Here is a 19948-nt window from a genome sequence, read left to right on the forward strand (position 1 = left end):
GAGACTTGGAAGAGGTCCATGCAAGTGAAAAACCCGGAAAGCTTAAACTCCATCACCTGCCCAGCAGCTCTGCCTCTGAACAGCTTCTCCTTCTGGAGCAAGTCAGAAAACACTGTTGCTCAAATTGTCTATGCCTTTCATGTATATTAGATGAACTGAATTTGTGGAAATGAAAACGGGGAAAAAAAAGACCGCAGAGATAGATCATTTTGGCGTAGAAGAGTCTGGAGCTGAGTTTCTAACCACAACTCTGTGGCATAGGGCTGGGTGGTGAGTTCACGTACAGTTCCCTGTATTCCGAGAAACGGAGAAAGAGCGACGTGCTCCCTTTACCACCCCCTCCCGTTACTTTCCACACCTGCTACTTCCCTCCTCGCGTCTCCTCTGCAGCCACGCTGGGCTTCCCCGCGCAGCCCAGGCCCGGTCTCGCCTTGCGGTCTCTGCTTCGGGGTTCCTCTTCCTGAAAGGGGGTCTCACATTACAGAGAAAGACACATGGGCTCAGAGAAGTTAAGTCCTTCAACCAAGTGACTAAAACCCATGAAAATATTGGTAATGTTGGTCCAGGAGTTTCATTCCTTTTTTTTTTTTTTTAATAAAAGATAGTTAATTTACAATAGTACATCAGTTTCTGGTGTACAACTTCTTTGCGGTTCAATATTTTTACAGATTATACTCCATTCAAGGTATTACAAAATATTGACTATATTCTTTGTGTTGTACCATGTATCCTGGTAGCTTATTTATTTCATGCATAGTAGTTTGTACCTCCTAATCCCTACCTCCTCTTACCCCTCTCCAATTCGCTGTCCCCACTGGTAGCCACTAGTTTATCCTCTGTATCTGTGAGTCTCTTTCTGTTTGTTGTACTCACTTGTTACACTTCTGCTGGTTTCTTTTTTTAGATTCTACATATAAGTGATAATGTAGAATATTTGCCTTTCTCTATCTGACCTATTTCACTAAGCATAAGACCCTCTAGGTGCATCTGAGTTGTTGCAAAGAATTTCATTCTTTTTTATGGCTGAGTAATATTTCAGTGTATGTATATATACATATATATGTCACACATCTTCTTTATCCAGTCATCTGTCGATGGGCATTCCGGTTGCTCCCATATCTTGCCTATTATAATAATGCTGCTGTGAACACTGGAGTGCATGTGTTATATATTGAAATTATAATATTTTGAATATATTTGATAAATAAAATATATTACTAAAAATAATCTCACCAGTTTCTTTTTACTTTTTTTAGTGTGGCTAATAGAAAACTTTAAGTTACTTATGAGACTCACATTCCTGGGTTATATTTATCAGACCGCACTGGTCTGTAGTATCCGGTCCCTCCCTAAAACGTTTCCTTGTCTTGTCTCCTGCTCACTCTACTCCAGCCCTGCTGGCTTCCTCACTATCCCACACTCCTAATTTATCCCTCCCCCCCACCCCCTTTCCCCTTTGGTAACCATACGTTTGTTTCCTTTGTGTACCCACCTGTTCTGAATGCCTGCTGTGACCCACTCTCTGTGCTATGCCCGCTGCCTTCCTTATTTCATCTTCACACTAACCCCGTGAGGTACGTAATGTTATTTTTTTCTTTTTATAGGTGAGAAACTGAAGTAGGTACTACTATTATCCTATTTTACAGATGAGCAAAGGCTTGACTAGTGTAAGTAACATTGCTGGAAGTTACGTAGTGAGTCCGTGATGAACACAGGTCCCAAATCCAGATCTTTTGACTGCAGACCTTGTGCCTTTAATTGAACAGCCACCTACACGGTGCTTTATAGAGTTGGAGACACTTTCCAGCAGAGTTGGGGTGAGGTGGAGTGATGATTTACAACCTGACGCGCAAGGGACAGCAAATAAGGAAAGCAGGAGCGAGGTCCGAAATCCACATATGCGGTGGCATGGGGGAAAGGTCAGCCGCCTTCTTCCTATTACCTACGTGGAGATGTTGGCCTATTGGTGATGTTTGCTAGCTCTTTCCTGGGACTGTCTTCCAGTTTTTTGCTCTATCTGAAAAAATATGAGAAATTGCTTTCATTCACTTAAAAAAAATTTGTTCATCTTCTTGTCACTGAAGGTACAGCATCCTGGGTTAGCCAGATGGCCTTCTGGGCCTAAGACTGATGCAGAGGGAGTTTGCACTGCTGCACATTTTTCATTAGAAAAGAGAAAGGGGAGTGGGTGGATGAAGGATGTCAGACAGATCATGTCTTCTCCTTTAAGAGGTTCCCATAACTGCAGATAAATTGGTCTGGAAATAGCTGCAAGCAATTTCTTTATGTATAACTCATATTCAAAAAAAAAAAAAAAGAAGAAGAAGAAATGTTCCCATGTGTAAGGTTATCCCGTGGAACTTAAGAGGCGATGAAGGGACCGGCAGTCACGCCCACCTTTGTCGATGTCTCCAAGACTGTGCCCCGTCCTGGCGAAGCGCCGACCTCCCGTCCTGCTCCCTGCGGCTCGCGGAGCCAGAGCACAGGGCCCCGCTGACAGGCAAGAGAAACTCCAGGGCTCCCCTGCAGCTGTCTGGAATTTCCCTGAGAAAAAGAAGGGCTAAATATAGGCTTTCACCTTGAAATGCCATAAAGGTAATAAAACAGGGCCTGGTGGGTGTGACGGGTTGCTTTGCGGTGCCCCCACTTCACATTTTATGTGCGTTTCTAAGCAACAAGCTTATCGAAACTAGCGAAGTAGGGAAGTGAGCGATGAGTTCAGAGGGTTCAGCCATGGAGGTGCCCAGACAGCTCTGGACGTCAGAGAACTGCTTTCCCATCTCCCTGACCTCCCTCCCTCCCCACCGTGCACCTCAGCACCCTCGGGACCTGGTGAAACCCCGGCACGCAGGAGCTGTTGGGCCAGTCCCCGTGCCCTTGGCTTCACTGATACCGGACTGTGCGTCACACCTTTCCATGTTCTCTAGGAACCACCAACGTTAGCAGGAAAATAGGTGCCATTCTCATTTCCTTTGGTATTTGTTAGAGCAGCTCAGTATTTGGGGAGGTCATTACTCAACTTTTGAGGCACAATTCTCCCCACTGTGTGTAGCCTGTACGCCTTAACAGAATTTCTGGTTCTAGTTTTGGATTTCACAACGTTAGCCTTTAATTAAAATTAATTGAGTTAAAACTCATCCACTGAGTTTTCTAACTAATCATAACACACCATGCTTTTTACTTCTCACTCTTATTTTTCTGTACAATGAAACGTACGTTAAATAAAAGAAATAAAATTGTGTAACTCCTCCGGTCTGGGTTAACAATTACTATGGCACTTAGGTGCCTCCCCATATATTTGTTTGTACAAACATCATAAAAATGCACAACTGCACACAGATGGGCTACAGGAAACGAAGCCCTACACAGGAGGCCCGCAGTAATAAAGCCCGTGCTGAAAGTATGAAGACTTATACGACATGTGGACACATTATTACCACAAGTCATGGGAAATCAGTTCAGGGCCAGAAGGAAGTCAGTCCGTGGGCAAATTCAGCCTTCACCTTGAAGCTCTCCCATCTGCCACAATCACAGAAACCTTTCAGGCACTGGGTGGTCAGCGCCTACAGGACACTGAGATTCGGACGGTAGCCAATGCTGGCTCTGTAAGACCTCAGTCCCAATTTTCTGCTTGTACAACTGTCCAAGTTTTCAGTAATTGTCTTTCTAATGCTACTGTTATAAACTGTGCCTGTTGAAGAGATCATTCTATGGTGTTACTGCAGTGGACATTGTCAGAGAGGTTTTCAGAGGACTAAAATTCCATCCATGTATTTCCAGATGGCATCTGATGTGTTTGGTATTCTTTCCCTTTGCAGGACCCACGTGGCTGTCCTCAGGGAGAGGAAGCACCCTGTACCCACGTACCCACGTACTCACATGTGACAGGAATACTCAGGCTGGGGCTCTGTGCTTCTGAGGAACGAATGGAACCAGTCAGAGAAGCCCAGCCCCTCACTCTGACGCTAGTTTAACTCTTATCTTCTCCCGTCAATTTGTCATCTTGTTAATTATCCCATTTAGTAACTCTGTTCCAACTGCTGGGCTTCCTTCTTCCTTCTTCCATGTCCTCTGTCTGTTTTGTCTCCTATTCTTTGATCTAGTGCTTGTTTCAAACGCTCTCTTGGTAACCGACCTCTTCTGCTCAGCCCAGGACCACTCCCACTGGGGCCCTGCTGCGGGGGCTGCTGGCCCCGCCCCTGCGAGGCTCACCTCAGAGTGTCAGGGAGACCTCAGCCAGCAACTGAGTTTCTTTAAAGACTGTTTTTTTAAGAGTAATTTTAGGTTCACAGCAAAATTGAGAGGGAGGTACAGAGATTTTCCATATACCTTCTGTCCCACATACGCACAGCCTCTCCCATCATCAACAGCCCCCACGAGAGAGCTACATTCGTTACAGTTAGTAAATCTGCATTGACACGTCATAATCACTCAAAGTCCGTAGTCTATATTAGGGGTTACTCTTGGTCTTGTACATTCTCTGAGTTCGGACAAACGTATAATGACAAGTATCACACGGTGTTTTCACTGCCCTAAAAATCCTCTGTTGGTCCACTTCTTCATTGCCCCCATTTCACTAACCCTGCAAGTACCTTATCCACAGATTTGCTAGTCCAGAATGTCACATGGTGGGAATCGTATAGTATGTAGTCTTTTCCGATTGGCTTCTTTCACTTAGTCATATGCATTTAAATTTCCTCTGTTTAATAGCTCACTACTTTTCATTACTGAATAATATTCCATTCTTTGAATGTACTTCAGTTTATTTGTTCCTTCACCTACTGAAACAACATCTTGGGTGTTTCCAAGTTTCAGCAATTATGAGAAAAGCTGCCATAAACATCCATGTGCAGTTGCTTTGGGTAAATACCAAGAAGCATGATGGCTGGATCATGTGGTTAAGTGTAAGAAACTGCCAAACTGTGTTCCAAAGTGGCTGCACGTTTACATCCCTGCCAGCTATATATGAGAGTTCCTGTTGCTCCACATCCTCCCCAGCATTTGTTGTCAGTGCTGTGGATTTTGACCATTTTGCTCAGTGGGCAGTGGAATCTCACTGTGGTTTTAATTTGCATTTCCCTGATGACACGTGATGTGGAACATCTTTTCCTTTTCAATACAGGACTTTACTATATCTTTAAAATATAACAAAGAGGTCTTAGGAAATCACCCAGCATCTTGTTTCGGTAGCTGGACAACTTAGAACTGATTCAGCAGCCTACTGAACCGTTCCATTTTCAGAGACATAGATATCATCTAGAAATTTTCTGATATCATTGTTTTCAACTGCTGTGGCTTACTGAATCAAAACAGCTGAATTTGGTGTAGGTTCACTGTCGTTTCTTCCAAGAATTAATTCTTCTTTCTGGGTTTGAGATACTGAGCAAGCTACTCCTGGCCTCATCCAAACCTTGTGGATGTATTTTTACCCAAGAAATTTTGGATTTCAACTAGAGACCCATTCTTCTGCCGAATGACACTGATGGGGGGAAAATACACAGACCCCATCTTGTGATGAGCCCAGTGCGACCTGATGATGCTCTGACCGTGACTGCAGGTAATGCAAACAGTGGCCACGTCCTTTCTGGTTTCCCACCACTTGTTAGCCCGGAGCCTTTTCCTTTCTTCCCAAGGAAACTGAGTTCTACTTTGACGTGATGAAGTCCTTCTGCAGGGTCCCTCTGGGGCCCTTCTTAATAGCTGTGTGTCCCTTCAGAGCGATGTCAACGTTTTCCTGAATGGAGGCAGTCAGATTGCAATAGATACAGCAAAAATTCCATATGTTTATTTATGTCATCTGTTTATCTTTGGTGAGAGTTCTGTTAGTCTTTGGCCCATTTTTAAACAGGGTTGTTCATTTCCTTATTGCTGGATTTTTGAGTCCCTTGTATATTTTGGATAACAGTCCTTTATCAGATGTGTCTTTTGTGAGATATGCTCCCAGTCTCTGGGTTCTCTTCTCATTCTCTTGACACTGTCTTTTGCAGAACTTATTTTTTAAAATTTTAGTTAAGTCCAGCTTATTAATTATTTCCTTCATGGATCATGCCTTTGGTTTTTACCTAAAAGTCACCATTTTACCCAGTCATCTAGATTTCCTCCTGTGTTATTGTCTGGGAGTTTTATGTTTTTGTATTTAGTCTTTGATCCATTTTAAGTTAATTTGTGTGAAAGTTGTAAAGTCTGAGTCTAAGTTAATTCCTGGGTAGTTCAAGTACCTTATAATAACAAATGCACGTTTTCATCCACTATCAAATACCAATTAGTAAGATGATGTGTATTTATCAGAAAAAAAATGTTCAGCTATTCCAGGTCCTGTGCATTTCCATATAAATGTAAGAATAGGCTTGTCTATGTATATGAAAAACCTCACTGAGATTTTGACAAAAACTGCAGTAACCCTGCAGATCAATTTAGGGAGGACTGATATCATTGCTATGTTGTCTTCCAATCCATGAGCACAATGTCTATCAATTTAATTAGGTCTTTGATTTCTTCATCAGCTATTTGCAGTCTTTAGCATACAGGTTCTGTATGTATTTTTTTAAATGTATATCTAGGTATTTCATTGTCTTTGGAATGATTGTAAATGATATTACATTTTAATTTTGGTTTCCAAATGCTTATTGTTAATATGTAGAAATGTGATTGCTCCTCCCTCCGCTTTCTTGTGTCATTGCTATTATGTTTTACTTATAAATGTCCCTAAGCATATGTATGTATATATGCTTATATACATAAACATACACATACCAAAGATATATACATAAGCATACACAATCAAATACATTGTTGCTTTCATTATTTTCAACAAATATTTTTTGTTGTTGGATGAATTAAGGCTAAGAAAAATATGACAATATTGTAAACTGACTATATTTCAATAAAAATATATATATATAAAAGAGTAAGAAAAAATAGAGGTTTTTATTTTCCCTTTGCTATTGCTTCTTTGACGTGCTTCTTTTCTTTACATAGATTCGAGTTTCTGACCTGTATTACATTTATCCTTTCTAAAGAACTTTTAACCTTTCTTGCAAGGCAGGCATGCTGCCACCACATTCCCTCAGTTGTAGTGTGCCTGAGAAAATCTATATTTCCCCTTCAGTGCTGAAGGATAATTTTGCAGGGTACAGAATCCTAAGATGCTGAGTTTTCGCTTTCAAAGCTTTCAGGATTTCACTCCACTCTCTTCTTTCTTGCGTGAGTTTTAAGGAATTGACTATAATTATCTTTGTTCCTCTAAAAGGCAGATGGCTTTTTCCCCTCTGGCTTCTTTCAGGGTGTTTTCTTCATCTTTGATTTTCTGTGGTTTGAAAATGACATGCCTAGGTGTGGGGCTTCTGCTGTTGTTACTGTTGTTGTTTTATTCCTTTATCCTGCTTGGTGTTCTCTGAGTTTCCTGGGTATGTGGTGTGGCATCTGACATTAATTTGGGGAACTCTTAGTCACTGTTGTTTCAAGTATCTCTTCTGTCTCTTTCTCGGTTTCCTCTCCTTCTGGTGTTCCCGTTGCGCATGCGTTCCGCCTTCTGTGGTTCTCCCACAGTCCTCAGGTGTTCTCCTCTGTCTCTTTTCAGCCTCTGTCCTTTTCCACTCTTGGAAGTTCCTACTGATACATCCTCAGGTTCTTAGATTCTTTCCTCAGCTGTATCCAGTCTGCTAACAAGCCCATCAAAGGCTTTCTCCACTTCTGTCGTAGTGTTTTTGACCTCCAGCGTTCCTTTCTGGTTTTCTCTTAGGATTTCCATCTCTGTTTACCTTGCCCATCTGTTCTTGCATGCTGTCTACTTTATCCATTAGATCCCTTAGCGTATTAATCATAGTTGTTTTAAATTCCTAGTCTGTCAGTTCCAACACCCTTCCCGTGTCTGGTTCTGATGTTTGCTCTGTCTTTTCAAAATTTTTTTCCTTTTGGCATGCCTTGTCATTTTTTCTTGATAATTGGGCGTGATGTACTAGGTAAAAGAAACTCCTGTATCTAGGCCCTTGGTGGTGTGGCGGTGCGGTGTGGGAAGAAGTAGGCAGCTCTGTGGTCTATCTTTAGGACTCAGGCTCTTGGTAAGCCTATGCCTCTGGACTTTGAACTTCACAAATATTTTTCTCTCCCCTTAGGTGGGCAGGGTGGGACGGAGTTGGGCAATTCCCTTCCCCCAGGCCAGTTAGGCTCTGATAACACCTCAGCAGGTTAGGCGCTGGTTGACCAGTTTCCCCTGGGGGCAGGCTAATTGATTGAGAAGAGCTGCTGTGCTCTAGCGGATTTCAAAGTGGTTCCTTCTCCCCTCCCCCTGCTGGAAGCCTGAGGAGATTTTTCGTGGATATTTGCTGTGAGAACACGATCAAGTTCTTGGAAGTAAATCTCACAGAAGTTTGGGGCCCTCCCTAAGGCTGGGTCCCCTGTAGTTTTTAACTCTCAGCCTTGTCCACACTGAGCTTTTGTTAATTACAGCTCAGGTGTTCCTGCCCGGGCCCTCGTTCCCACGGCAGCATCTGCTCCAGTCTCGGCTCAGGTGAGCGGACTCCTTGTCTGTGCCGGTCTCTCCCACATTGTGGGCAGTGGTTTGACCTGTGTCCTCCCCTCTCTTGTAAACCCAAGAAGAGCTGCTTATTTTTCAGTCCATTCTGCATTTTACTCATTGTTAGGACAGAGTAGCGATTTACCAGATCCTTACATGTGGAACTGAAAACCGTGTTCCTGGGGGTCTCGCCTTGGCTGGAGGGGTTTATGAGTCTCCAGGCAAGCTGGGTCCCAGCTGAGACATCCCATGTGCTGTCAGTGGTCTTCCACCTGATCGGCCAGGCCCAGGAAGAACACTCACATGCAGGAGAGTCTTCCCTGCTCAGAAAATACGATGGGGTTCTGCCTGAGATGAGACCTCTGAGATACAAAGTGGTCCCTTGGTGTTTTGGGGGAATTGGTTCCAGGACCCCAAGCTGATGCCAAAATCCAGGAATATTCAAGTCCCTTATATAAAATAGCATAGTATTTGCATATACCCAACACACATCCTCCTGTGTACTTTAAATCGTCTCCAGATTACTTAGAGTACCTAATACAATGAAAATGCTATGTAAATAGTTGCTAGAGGACAGCAAATTCAAGTTTTGCTTTTTGGAACTTTCTGGAATTTTTTAAAAAATATTTTTGATCCATGGTTGGTTGAATTTGTGGATGAGGATACAGAGAGCTGACAGTACAGTGTGGTCCAGACAATGAATTCCCACCTGGCCAGTCACCAATCCTGTGAGCCTTGGGAAAGAAACACACGTTCCCAGAAACAACAGCTGGCGCTCCCCAAGCTTTGCCATTTGTATCCGCCTTTACTGTGTAGGTCCTCTTAGTCTCAATCCTTTGAAGAGTTCACTGCTTGTGGGCTTCTTGGCTGCGCCAATAATCTACTGCTGGAACGTGGGCTCACGTGAACCCCTGTTCAGATGCTTCCTGTGTTGTCGTGAACATGCTGACCAAGAGAAGGTGGGTCCAGTTTCACTGCCTATTCTTGTTCTATTTTTTTCCAGGAAAAAATGGTTATTGACTGTGGGAAAATATATGTAGCATAAAAGGTACCTTTTTAACCATGTAAGTGTATATAGTTCAGTGGCATTAAGTACATTCACATTGTCGTGCTATCATCACGACCATCCAGCTCCAGAAATGCTTCATCTTCCCAAACTGAAACTCCATACCCACTAAATGCTGACTCCTCACTCCTCCCACCCCCAGCCCCTGGCAACCACCGTTCTACTTTCTGTCTCTACGGATTTCCTATAGGTAACTCATATGGGTGGAATCATTCCATATATGTTGTTTTGTGACTGGCTTATTTCTCTTTGCATAATGGCTACAGGGTTCGTCCATGTTGTAGCCTATGTCAGAACGTCCTTCCTTTTAAAGGCTGAACACTATCACTGCACAAATGTACCACGTTTTGTTAATCCATTCTTCCCTCATGGGACATTTGGTTTGCTTCCACCTTTTAGCTACTGTGCATAAAGCTCTGTGAACATGGGTGTACAAATTTCTGTTTGAGTCCTTGCTTTTGGTTATTTTTGGTAAGTACCCAGAACTGGAATTGCCTGATTGTATGGTAATTTTATTTAAAAATTTTGGGGGGAAAATTGTTATGCTGTTTTCCTCAGTGGCTCCTCCATTTTACAGTCATTCCTCTCTGCAATGCGCCAGGATTCCAGTGTCTTCACATTCAGCCAACACTTGTTATTTACCTTGCTTGCTTTCTTTCTTTTAAAAGAAGAGCATAATAGCAGCCTAAGGGGTGTGACGTGGCATCTCCCTGTGGCTTTGATTTGCATTTCCCTCCTGATTAGTGACACTGTGCATGTTTCCCTGTGTTTATCGGCCGTTTGTACATCTTTGAGGAAATGTCTATTCAGGTCTTTGGTCCGTTTTCTAACCAGGTTGTTGTTGTTTGAGGTGGGTCAGAAATCTGATTTTTTTTTAATGGTCTTAACCAAATGTTAGACATTGGTTAACTAGAGAAATCTTTAAAAATACTATGAGAAATGATGGAAGTCAGCTCACATCAGCCAGGTGCCTCTGGCCCAGGTCCTGCCAGCTCGTGGCCTCTGCCTCAGACAGGGAGGGGTGACTGCGGGTTTTTCTAGAAAACAGAGTGGTGGGAAGGGCATTTGCTCTTTAACACACAGTGGTTTCCAAAGTCTTATTTTCTTCTTTTTTATTACCAAAGCCAAAATCCACATGCCTGCCCTGTGCTCACCATGGCAATGAAAGCAAATGACATATTGGACTTTATTGAAGGGAGGGCCTGCCCTGGTGAGGAGTCAGAGAAAACTTTCCAGCCACTGACGGTGAAGTGTTAGGGACCTTTGTCCCGTTGTACAGTGTTCCGCAGAAGCATATTCCTTTGCAAAGCGTCTGTTGATTCACTGACTGTTTACAGGAGAAGAAAATAGCACATTGATATGAAAGCGTGTTAACTAGATAACTCAAGGAGACAGCATCTGACCTCCATCCACGCTGATGTCTCCGTGTTGCCAGGAAAGGCGCTTCACGTAGGCTGAAGGTCCCAGGACTGATCTCTGCCCCCGCCACTGTCGCGTCTTGTGATCTGCCCCACTGACTTCCGTTTCTTCCTTTTTAAGATGGGCTGAATAACACCACCTTAGAGGGACTTTTGGAAGATGTGAAAAAAATTTTTTTAGTGGAAGTGCTTTTCAATGTAATATGCTATGCATCGCTAACCTTTGAACTGTCCGTTTCCAAGTCCCCCTAGTCCTAGGGACAGGCATTGGAGTGGGTGATGCTTGCCCTGGTCTGCGGTCTTGAGGGTTATAACTGAGCGCCAAGCCCCTTGGACTTTGCCCTCTGAAGGTCAATCAAGCTTTTCCTGCTGTAATCATTATTGTCCTTGACATTTTCCACTTGGCAGCTTGCGTGACTCCTCCTGGCTTGCCGGGCAGCCACAGCCCTCCCTCTCAAACACATCCCTGGCAAAGGCACTGCTGTGCTCAGCCAGGGTGGCCCCAGTCCTTTGCGAGCTGCACTAGGACAAGCTCTGAACATGCCCCTGAAGCTGCTGCCCACACCCACTCAGGCCTCAGAGGTCTCTCCCCACCCGCCAGCACAGTTCTCCAGGCCAAAGTCTCTGAAACTCAAGCAAAGTACAGGCTTTTGAAGGACAGAAAACATCCTCACAGATCCTGGGAATCCATTTGAGGATCTCCAGGAATCTTTGGATCCCAGCGTAGGGAGTGGTGTTCTTGGATAACCAGTGATGGAAAAAAACCAGGAGGGCACGTGACAGAAAAAGACATGGTCTTTGCACGCCCCAGACCCTCACCCAGCTGTGCCAGGAGAGAGCTGCCGGCCGGGTCACCTTGGGCAAGTTTACCAGCATCCTGAGCATCAATATCCTCATCTGTAAAATTAGAGTAATCATAGCCATCTTCTTAATATGATGAGAGGGCTGAATGAAACGTCAACTTGCCTGGTATTTGGGGAAAGCTTAACAAATGTGAGGTCTGCAACAGCTTAGAGGTGGTGAGGGGCACCAGGGGCAGGGCTGGGAACCAGCCAGGAGGGCAGCCTGCACCTTCTTCATCTCCAAGGAGCCAGGGTCCAAGCCCTGGGCATCCTCACGCTGCCTAGTGAGTTTCCTGTCCTTGGTGGGTGGTTTCTTGAGGGGTGGGAAGGTTGCACGCCCCAGAGTCAGTGTCCCTCACCACTTCTCCTGGGAGACCTAGGATCCCTGGTACAAATACAGCTCCAGAGGGGGCTGCCTGATCGCTGAATTGCCCTAGAACCGGCAGGAAGGGTGGGCTCCTCACTGTCTTTCTCCACAAACGGCCACTGCTATCATTATTCAGGGCTGAGCCTGTGGAGAAAATCACAGAGCCGGGCAGATGAGGGCCGTGACAAACTCATGGTTCTCAACATCACTTAACCCTTAAGAATCCTTTTGTCACGGGCCAGCTCCTTCTTTTGTCTCCCTCGGCTGCTCATCCAAACCTGATCCCTCGTCCGCTCGTCTACTAAGTTACCTCTGCCCCGACCCTCGGTGCACAGGCCCTGGCCTCCACTCTTCCAGGAAAACCAGTGTGCTAGGCACCAGCTGTCCCATTCTCACCTGCATCTTCAAAGTTGTCCGCTTGGCAACAGCCCTTCCCTGTTGCCCTCCTCCCCTCCAGCCTGAAGAGATGAGCAGTGTTTCCTTCTATTCAAGGACAATCCTTCAGTAGTGAACACCAGTTCTTTTTGCCTCCTCCGTGTCCCTTTCTCTGGCCAAGAAGCCCAACTGCCTTTTTGGAACCATCCTTTTCCTTTTCCTTTCTTAGTCCATGTGGCTGAGTTGACACTGACCCCACCCCAGCTCTTGCTCCAGAGAGGACAGGTGGCCAGTTTGGAGTCAATCAAAACACTCCAACTTTCTGGCCACAGAAAGAGGTCAGAACGGACACATCATGGAAACCTGGGCCAATCAGCCTCAGTCGGGAGACCCTTGGCAGAGCCACTGAGATGTAGGTTATTTATTTTACTGAAACTGTTGGCCTTAATGGGCCCTAAAATGATGGAGATAGGGGACACTGTGTTTGTTACTACGTGGGTGCACACTGCCTGAGAAAGATGGAACTGAGAGGGGGGTGGGGAGGGGATGAGAAGGGAGACAGAGGGATGGAGAGAGAGGTGCCTGACTACATTTTGTTGAGTCTTTGGAGGCAGCCATGCCTGGATTTTTTGTTACATGAGATCTCTTTTTCGCTTACTCAGGTTGAGTTACTGTCACTCCCAACTGAAGAGGCCTGAAAGAAGACACACTCTTCTAGACTGTGGTGTCACTGGGAAAGGACTATGTCTGTCTCTGTGTTGTTCGCTCCCAGCCCTCAGGACAGCGTCTGGCACGTAGTAAGTGCTCAATAAATGCTGACTAACCAACTCTGTCTGTGACTGGCGCTGGTCCCATCTCTTCACTTCACCTCCGTCTTCGTTTCTGTATCATTTTCCTTCCTGTGTTTTAAGCCCTCCCTTCCTTAGACAGTGTGTACGATTGAGTCCCCTTAATCCTAAAAATAGAATCAAGTGCATAATAACAAAATGAAAATCTTCCTTCCTTATGGCTTTTCTTTCTAGCACCCTGACCTACTTTCCCGTCTTGTCTGAGCTTTTCGAAAAGCATATGTTTAAGTCACTGCAACCTGGCATCTGTCCCGACTCTGTCAACAATGTCACACTCATCACTGACATGAAAGCGCACAGTCCGCGCTCTGTCAGCCACATGTTACTGTCTGCACAGCCGCTGATCCCCCTTCTTCCTAGGAAGCAGGATGTCCCCCGGAACCCCAGACTCCACCCCCTGGATCTCAGCTCACGGCTCTTCCTTTTGCCTGGAAGTTCTGCTTGAATTCCAGCCTTCCTTTAGCAGAGCATCTGGATTTCTTTCCTTGCATTGGAACTGCAGCAGCACAATTCCCTTTCTCCTTGGCCTTGGTATTTTGCACCAGGTGGCAAAGTAGGTCAGTCCCCTGTCATCTAGAATGTCTGGGGCCTGCGTTGATGTCACATTTTGACCTTCAGAGTTACACCAAGTGGAGGCTGTCCGCTGTGGCTCAGCCTCCCCAGTGGCTGCCACTCTCGCTCGGCTCCATCATTTTCAGAGGCCGATCTTCTGGGTCAGCCCTTTAGGTGTTGAACCGGGAATGTTCTGTGCCACCTCTACAATTAGGTTAGAGATGGATTTCATATGATTTGGGTTATTGTGCTGTTACGAAAGGCCGTTTCAGGAATGGGACCGTGAAAGGAGGTGCCTTGTCACACTGATCCAGGAGCCTCTCTGAGGACTAGTCCTGGCCAGATCTGGTGACCTAACAAGAAGTGGAGGATTCTAGCATCTAAGTAGAAAATTATGACTTCATCCGTATAACAGGTGAGCAGCACAAGTAACCTGAATTATTTAATTTATAGAGGCTTAAGAGACCGATGATCTCTGTTCATCCTGTTAGCTTTGGAAAACCAGAGAGTCCTCCAGTGGCTCCACCCCTTCCTTTTATCCATTCAGCCAGCATTTGGCAAGCATCTACCACCTGCAAGGAGTTTATTATCCACATAGGGACAGAAATCAGGCAGATAAATAGCTTTAATAAAATGTTCCATTACGTTACATTTCAAATAGGTTTTCTTCGGCTATTGGCCACATGGAGCCTTAAGAGTAAGAGTTAAGTCAACAAGTACGAAGTACTCATTTAATCTCACAAAACACCAGGTCATCTCATTCCGTGATGGCTAAACTTAGCTCCATATCAGAGTCTTCGAGCCGCAGCCTGGGGCGGCCTCGGGGAACTAGGGTGTCTAATGATGCTCCTGAGTGATCCTCATGTGGCCCTAGGTTTAGACCCCAGGGATCCATGTCACCCTTCGTCATCAAGAAATGGACTCGCATCTCAGTGTCACTGGATGGCATCTCCTTGACAGTGGGTCGTCTCTTGCTCTCGAGCTGCAATCCCTCAGGTTCTCTCCTGTCTCTGGCTTCTCTTGGTCTCTTTCTCCATCTTTTCTACCAGCCACATATTATTTTTATATGCCTGTCAGAACCTCAAACTTAATGGCTTGAAATAGCACAATTTTATTACTTTCCGGTTCTATAGATTACAAGTCCCACATGAGTCTCACTGGGCTAAAAACCAAGACGTCAGCAGGGCTGTTTCTTTCTGGAGACTCTAGGGGAGGGTCCATGTCCTTGCCTTTTCCAGCTTCTAGGGGTTCCTGGGCCTCTTCCATCTTCAAGCCAGTCATGCTGGTCGAGTCTTTGTCACATGGTGTTGCTCGGACCATGCTGCTGTAGTCACATCTCTTTCTCTGACTCGCCTCCATCCTGCCTCTTCCACTTTCCCTCCGCCTTCAAAGCTGGTGGTGCGGGGCTGAGTCCTTCTCATGCTGCATCACTCTCACCTCCTCTTCTGCCTCCTGCCTCCACTTTTAAAGACCATTGCGACTATATTGAGCCCACTTGGCTAGTCCACAGTACTCTCCCTGTTTTAAGGTCAGCTGGTGAGCAACCTGCCGGGCATTTGGACCATGGAAGTCTTTGGGGAGGGCATCATTCTGCTGCTGATTTATTGCCCCTTTACTGGGGCTGTTCTCTAGTCCTCTCTGTGCAAACTCAGGCCCTCGGGGGCCAAACAGGCCATGTGAGTGGGTGAAGCCGGACGGAGAGACAAAGTGGTGAACCAGATGCCCATTTCAAATGGGCTGCAGCTAATTGGCTCCGGCCATCTGTTGCCAGGTGAGAACATGGGCCCAGAGTTGCCAGATCTGACTTTTCAAAAAAGCCAGAATTTTAAATTTCTTTTCTTTGTCATATCCCCCAGCTTTAAAATGTTGGCAAGGAATTTAAAAATTTAAAAGCATCACACAAGCCAAACGAAACACATCTACTGGTGTACATGGCCTTGAGCTGTCCATCTGTAACCTCTGCTCTGTGCGGTCCCATCTAGTTATGCCTAAGGATTCGACCACCCTCAATACTATTTGGAATGACTCCCGAACCTATGCATCCAGCCAGACCTCCCTGATGAGCTGAGAACAACATCTCTGGCTACTTCTCCATGGCCACACCGACTCAGGATCTCCCTGCACAAATCTGCTTCTCAAGACTGAGACCTGGGGGTCCCTCACTTTCTTTCTTTTTTTTTTAATTGAAGTATAGTCAGTTACAATGTGTCCATTTCTGGTGTTCAGCATAATGTTTCAGCCATACATATACATACATATGTTCATTGTCATATTCTTTTTCATTATAGGTTACTATGAAATATTGAATATAGTTCCCTGTGCTGTACAGAAAAAATTTGTTGTGTATCTATTTTGTATATAGTAGTTAGTATCTTCAAATCTCGAACTCCCAATTTATCCCTTCCCATCCCCTTTCCCAAGGGTCTCTGGCTTTGAAGGTGGAGGGATGGAAGGGTCCTTGCAAGTGGAAGAGGCAGGACAGAGGAGAGTCAGAGAATGAGATGTGACTACAGCAGCGTGGTCCAGTCACCACCGAGCCCTGCAATACATCCCCTCCTCTGCACTTTACGGGGGGTCTTGTTGCCCCTTTGGCTGGATCATCGGGACACTCTTTATGCTCATCCTTTACGATCCACTCTTCGTCCTGACCTGATCCCAGCCTAAGTTCTAAATGCGACATAGTTCACATCATCTTTCTATTCTACTTAAAATCCTCCAGTGGTTTCCAATAACCCACAGGATGAAGTCCCAGGCCCTCAGTAAGGCCTCGTGTTGTGAGCCCGCCTTACCTCTCCAGCCTCACTGCTTACTGCTTTCCCACTGCTGTCTGGGATTCCAGTGTTACAGAACAGTAATTGAAGCTCCCCGTGCACATGACGTGGTTTGACACCGTCTCTTCCCTTTGACTGGGAAGCCCTTCCCCACTGATATACCTGGAGACCTACTCATCCTTAAACCAAAGCTCAGGTCTTACTTACTCTGTGAGATGGTCCCTGACTCCGTCCCCGCTGCCTTTCCGCAGCCCCTCCCCGCAGCTCTCATGGGCTTTGCTTCTGCATTCATGATTGAACCTGTCTCACACGACTTTCAGTGTTTGTTCATGTATATGTCTCCCATCTTTGTGTCTTATCATCTTCGTGTCATGAGCTCTTAACACAGGGCCCTTGCAACAGACATGCCTAATAATATTTCTGAATGAACAAATGAATGAGTGAGGGAACTGTGCTAAACAGATGGCATCTGTCCTATTTATGATCAAAATTACCCCAAGGAGTTGGAATTCTTTGATGAGTTTCTCATTCCTCCCTTCAAATAAGTTTCTATCTTCCGCCAGCTGCAGAAGCTTTTTGAATGATTTAAAATGTAGAATTCGAAACGGGCTGCCAAGAAGTGCCACTTCATTTCCTTTCTAGAATAACGTGCTTTTCCCCGTGACCAAGACAAAACAACCACTCTTAGCTAATGTTTCCTAAAAAGAGGATTTCTCTGGGAAAAGAAGGGTTAGTTAGAGTGGATTTGAGCTTCTCTCGTTTTCCTGGTCTTCCCTAGGTGTTCCTGTCCAAGTGTGAAGACTCTTTCCTGTCTAGGTGCGCAGGGGAAAGCCACTCTGGGCCAGGCTTTTAATCCCATGGTGATGCCACTTCAGGAAGTGCCAGGACCCTGTGAACTTGCAGGCTCCTGCAATATCGTCATAGATCTGGGCAAGAATGACAATTTACAAGGCATTTCTCTTTCTGATGGAGAGCAGCTTAGTCATCTTTCTAAAATTGGAAGGAACAGGCACAAAGGGCACTTGTCTTCTCAGGGAGCTTGGCCAGCAAAGCCTGTAGACCGACTGGAAGAGCTGGGCCAAAGACCAGTCTCAAGGGCAATCTCACGGTCACTTACAATCAGCCCCACTGTAGCAGGGCCAATGCCAGGGGCAAAACGGCACAGGGCTTTTCAGTTAGCTACCAGACAGCAATGAGTTTTTGCTTTTACTTGTTTTGGGGGGGGGGCAGGTAATTAGGTTTATTATTTATATTTATTTTTTTAAAAGGAGGTACTGGGGATTGAACCCAGGACCTTGTGCATTCTAAGCATGCACTCTACCGCACTGAGCTATATCCTCCCCTAGCAATCACTTTTTGGATGTCTGAGGTTTTTTTCTCCCCCTAGGTGGGTTTTTTTAAAAATTAATTGAACTGAAAAATGTAGGAAACACAATGCCAAAAACCTACAGATGCTGGCCAGTCACGCCCAAGGTCCAGCAGGACCCCCTTCCTCCAATGCAGTGAAGACACACTGGTGAACTCTCCCCTCCCCTCCTTACGTTATCTAAGGTAGAGTCAGGTGGAGAGGGAACCTCTCACAGAGTGAATTTTCTAAAGGGACTGTTTGATTTAACAGATTGGATTATAATTTAAATTGAATAATATAAAAGCTATTTCCTGCCTTAGGCAGAGAGTAGAGGGTAAGGGTGGGGGCAGTAGAGAGGCAGGGGTTGGAGGGGGTTGGATTAAGATGAGATAAAGAGCTGCATCTTATCTACCCTAACTGGCGTGTGAAATAAGTCCTGTGACTGTAACATTTATATTGCTATTTGGTGGCTTTTCAGCTTTAGATATTATCTTCTCCCCTCCATGGCGCTTTCTCCCTTTTCATCTTGATTTTTTTTGATATTAACAACATTATCTTCAGCTCTTCTATTGGTTCCTTTGTGTAACTTCAAATTATATATTTAAATCTCCCTTTCTTGTCCTATCAACTTTCAGTGATGTCCCTGAGTCATTTCTTGTCCCATCATGTAAGATAAGGACGCTTTTCCATCCTTTATATCTTCCACCTTCTAATTTCTATCATTTGGATAATGGATGTTGATCTTCTGTTCTGTGACTATATTCGTCTCATTTTATGTTAGATGTAGGTTGATTCAAAGTGGCTGAGAATCAAAAATAAATGTATGCTACTTTGACTATGAAATACTATTCACTGCAGGTCCACGTGTCAGCGCCGTGACGCGTGCACCTCCAGGAACACGCTAGCGCCCAGCTGCTGTTGTAACAAATCTCTGTAAGCTTAGTGCCCGCTACACAACACAGTTGCTTAGTGGCTTACTAAAATGACACAGATCTTTAGTTTGGGGAGTCAGAAGTCTTCCATGAGTCTCACTGGGCTAAAATCAAGGTGTCAGCAGGGCTGGCTTCTTCTGGAGGCTCTGGAGAGAGAATTTGCCTCCTTGCCTCTTCCAGCTACTAAAGTTCACCTGCCTCCCCTGACTTGAGGTGCCTCTCCATTTGCAAAGTGGGTACCATTGCATTGCTCTGATCCTTCTCCCCTCATTACATTTCTTTCTGACGATAGCCTGGAAAAGTTCTCTGTTATTAAGGACTCGTATGGTTAGATTGGGCCCACTTGGGTAATCCAGTATAATCTCCCCATCTCAGATTTCATAATCTTAATCATATCTGTAAAGTCCTTTTGCTACAGAAGGTACCATGTGCACAGATTTCCAGAGATTAAGTCATGGACATCACTGAAGAGTCAGCGTTCTGCCTATCACACAAAATGAAGTGTTCTTGGTGTTGAGAAAAAATGGATTCTACTTCCAATGCTCCATTAGTTGCTCAGAATCCACACCACACTTTCATGTGCTTCATCTTTGGACTGCATTTTTCTTGTTTAGGTGTTTTATTGTTTTCAGTGGAGCCTTTGTTTTCCTTTCTTGTTTGTTAGAAGTACATTTTCTCTTCACCGAATCTTTTGTATCCTCCTGCTTTCCCCCCTCCATTTTAGGTTATTATTAAATAGCATCATCTTAATCTTTTTTTTTTTAAAGACAATTTTTTTTGGAGCTCACACAATTCTCGTTCTGGTTTGGACCAGTCATTCTCTTGGCCTACCGTTCTGTCTTCACCTTGGGTTTCTCGTCCTTGAACCCTTGGCAAGAGCCCACCATTTCTTATTCTCTGCACCTTCACATTTG

General features: G+C 45.0%; 1 pseudogene; it reads right to left on the bottom strand.

The window, feature by feature from the left end:
• Window positions 1-3822: 3822 nt before the first annotated feature.
• On the bottom strand, window positions 3823-7823 carry LOC105075571 (large ribosomal subunit protein uL6 pseudogene; annotated as a pseudogene).
• Between the last annotated feature and the right edge of the window lie 12125 nt (window positions 7824-19948).

The sequence above is a fragment of the Camelus bactrianus genome, chromosome 13 (assembly GCF_048773025.1).
Source record: "Camelus bactrianus isolate YW-2024 breed Bactrian camel chromosome 13, ASM4877302v1, whole genome shotgun sequence".
In the NCBI taxonomy this organism is placed as follows: Eukaryota; Metazoa; Chordata; class Mammalia; order Artiodactyla; family Camelidae; genus Camelus; species Camelus bactrianus.